Source organism: Colletes latitarsis, unplaced genomic scaffold, assembly GCF_051014445.1.
Source record: "Colletes latitarsis isolate SP2378_abdomen unplaced genomic scaffold, iyColLati1 scaffold0002, whole genome shotgun sequence".
Classification (NCBI taxonomy): domain Eukaryota; kingdom Metazoa; phylum Arthropoda; class Insecta; order Hymenoptera; family Colletidae; genus Colletes; species Colletes latitarsis.
The window spans coordinates 25,406,498-25,410,283 of NW_027488365.1; positions in this window are offsets into that span (position 1 = coordinate 25,406,498).

The following is a 3,786-nucleotide window of genomic DNA, read 5'->3' on the forward strand; positions in this document are numbered from 1 at the left end:
CACGACCAGGTTTAATGGACTGTTTCAGTGTGGTACCACATTACTATGTGTTCCAAACCAGAAAAAACCCAGGATCTGTTCAAGAAGTATGTGAAGAACGCGAAAGTATGAGTCTGATGAGTGAAAATCCCAGACCTAACCTAGACCTAACATGCGTTATCCTCTAAAATATTGATCGAAACCAGGTTTAATGGACTGTTTCAGTGTGGTACCACATTACTATGTGTTCCAAACCAGAAAAAACCCAGGATCTGTTCAAGGAGTATGTGAAAAATGCGAAATTATGATCCTGACGAGGGCAAATCCTAGACCTAACCCAGACCTAACATGCGTTATCCTCAAAAATATTGATCGAATCCAGGTTTAATGGACTGTTTCAGTGTGGTACCACATTGCTATGTGTTCCAAACCAGAAAAAACCCAGGATCTGTTCAAGAAGTATGTGAAAAACGCGAAAGTATGAGCCTGATGAGGGCGAATCCCAGACCTATCCCAGACCTAAATTGCGTTATCCTCCAAAATATTGATCGAAACCAGGTTTAATGGACTGTTTCAGTGTGGTACCACTTTACTACGCGATCCAAAGCAGAAAAAACCGTCGATCAGGTCAACATGTATGTTAAAACTGCGAAAGTATGACCCTGATGAGGGCAAATCCCAGGCCTAACCTAGACCTAACATGCATTATCCTCTAAAATATTGATGCAAACCAGGTTTAATGGACTGTTTCAGTGTGGTACCTATTTACTACGTGATCAAAAGCAGAAAAAACCCAGGATCCGTTCAACAAGTATGTGAAGAATGCGAAAGTATGAGTCTGATCAGTGAAAATCTCAGGCCTTACCTAGACCTAACTTGCGTTGTCCTCTAAAATATTGATGGAAACCAGGTTTCATTGACTGTTTCAGTGTGGTACTACATTACTACGTGATGCAATCCAGAAAAAGCCCATGATCTAGCCATCAAGTATGAGAAATATGCGAAAGAATGAGCCTGATGAGAGCAAATCCCAGACCTAACCTAGACCTAACATGCGTTATCCTCTAAAATATTGAGCGAAACCAGGTTTAATGGACTGTTTCAGTGTGGTACCACACTACTTCGTGATCCAAACCAGAAAAAACCCAGGATCCGTTCAACAAGTATGTGAAGAATGCGAAAGTATGAGTCTGATGAGTGAAAATCCCAGGCCTAACCTAGACCTAACATGCGTTATCCTTTAAAATATTGTTCGAAACCAGGTTTAATGGACTGTTTCAGTGTGGTACCACATTACTATGTGTTCCAAACCAGAAAAAACCCAGGATCTGTTCAAGAAGTATGTGAAGAACGCGAAAGTATGAGTCTGATGAGTGAAAATCCCAGACCTAACCTAGACCTAACATGCGTTATCCTCTAAAATATTGATCCAAACCAGGTTTAATGGACTGTTTCAGTGTGGTACCACATTACTATGTGTTCCAAACCAGAAAAAACCCAGGATCTGTTCAACAAGTATGTGAAGAATGCGAAAGTATGAGTCTGATGAGTGAAAATCCCAGACCTAACCTAGACCTAACATGCGTTATCCTCTAAAATATTGATCCAAACCAGGTTTAATGGACTGTTTCAGTGTGGTACCACATTACTATGTGTCCCAAACCAGAAAAAACCCAGGATCTGTTCAAGGAGTATGTGAAAAATGCGAAAGTATGATCCTGACGAGGGCAAATCCTAGACCTAATCCAGGCCTAACATGCGTTATCCTCAAAAATATTGATCGAAACCAGGTTTAATGGACTGTTTCAGTGTGGTACCACATTACTACGTGATCCAAACTAGAAAAAACCCAGGATCTGTGCAACGAGTATGTGAAGTGTGCGAAAGTGTGAGTCTGATGAGGTCAAATCCCAGGCCTAACCTAGACCTAACATGTGTTATCCTCTAAAATATTGATCGAAACCAGGGTTAATCGACTGTTTCAGTGAGGTACTACATTACTACGTGATGCAATCCAGAAATAGCCCAGGATCTCGCCATGAAGTATTAGAAATATGCGAAAGTATGAGCCTGATGAGGGCAAATCCTAGACCTTACCCTGACGTAACATGCGTTATCCTCTAAAATATTTATCACGACCAGGTTTAATGGACTGTTTCAGTGTGGTACCACATTACTATGTGTTCCAAACCAGAAAAAACCCAGGATCTGTTCAAGAAGTATGTGAAGAACGCGAAAGTATGAGTCTGATGAGTGAAAATCCCAGACCTAACCTAGACCTAACATGCGTTATCCTCTAAAATATTGATCGAAACCAGGTTTAATGGACTGTTTCAGTGTGGTACCACATTACTATGTGTTCCAAACCAGAAAAAACCCAGGATCTGATCAAGGAGTATGTGAAAAATGCGAAAGTATGATCCTGACGAGGGCAAATCCTAGACCTAACCCAGACCTAACATGCGTTATCCTCAAAAATATTGATCGAAACCAGGTTTAATGGACTGTTTCAGTGTGGTACCACATTGCTATGTGTTCCAAACCAGAAAAAACCCAGGATCTGTTCAAGAAGTATGTGAAAAACGCGAAAGTATGAGCCTGATGAGGGCGAATCCCAGACCTATCCCAGACCTAAATTGCGTTATCCTCCAAAATATTGATCGAAACCAGGTTTAATGGACTGTTTCAGTGTGGTACCACTTTACTACGCGATCCAAAGCAGAAAAAACCGTCGATCAGGTCAACATGTATGTTAAAACTGCGAAAGTATGACCCTGATGAGGGCAAATCCCAGGCCCAACCTAGACCTAACATGCATTATCCTCTAAAATATTGATCGAAACCAGGTTTAATGGACTGTTTCAGTGTGGTACCACATTGCTATGTGTTCCAAACCAGAAAAAACCCAGGATCTGTTCAAGAAGTATGTGAAAAACGCGAAAGTATGAGCCTGATGAGGGCGAATCCCAGACCTATCCCAGACCTAAATTGCGTTATCCTCCAAAATATTGATCGAAACCAGGTTTAATGGACTGTTTCAGTGTGGTACCACTTTAATACACGATCCAAAGCAGAAAAAACCGTCGATCAGGTCAACATGTATGTTAAAACTGCGAAAGTATGACCCTGATGAGGGCAAATCCCAGGCCTAACCTAGACCTAACATGCGTTATCCTCAAAAATATTGATCGAAACCAGGTTTAATCAACAGTTTCAGTGTGGTACCACATTACTACGTGATCCAAACCAGAAAAAACCCAGGAGCTGTTCAACAAGTACGTAAAGAATGCGAAATTATGTGTCTGATGAGGGCAAATCCCAGGCCTATCCTAGACCTAACATGCGTTATCTTCTAAAATATCGATCGAAACCAGGTTTAATGGACTGTTTCCGTGTGGTACCACATTACTACGTGATCCAAACCAGAAAAAGCCCAGGATCTAGCCATGAAGTATGAAAAATATGCGAAAGTATGAGCCTGATGAGGGCAAATCCTAGACCTATCCCAGACCTAACATGCGTTATCCTCTAAAATATTCATCGAAACCAGGTTTAATGGACTGTTTCAGTGTGGTACCACATTACTACGTGATCCAAAGCAGAAAAAACCCTGGATTAGGACAACATGTATGTTAAAACTGCGAAAGTATGACCCTGATGAGTCCAAATCCCAGGCCTAACCTAGACATAACTTTCGTTATCCTCTAAAATATTGATCGAAACCAGGTTTAGTGGACTGTTTCAGTGTGGTACCACATTACTGCGCGATCCAATCCAGAAAAAACCCAGGATCTGTTCAACATGTAC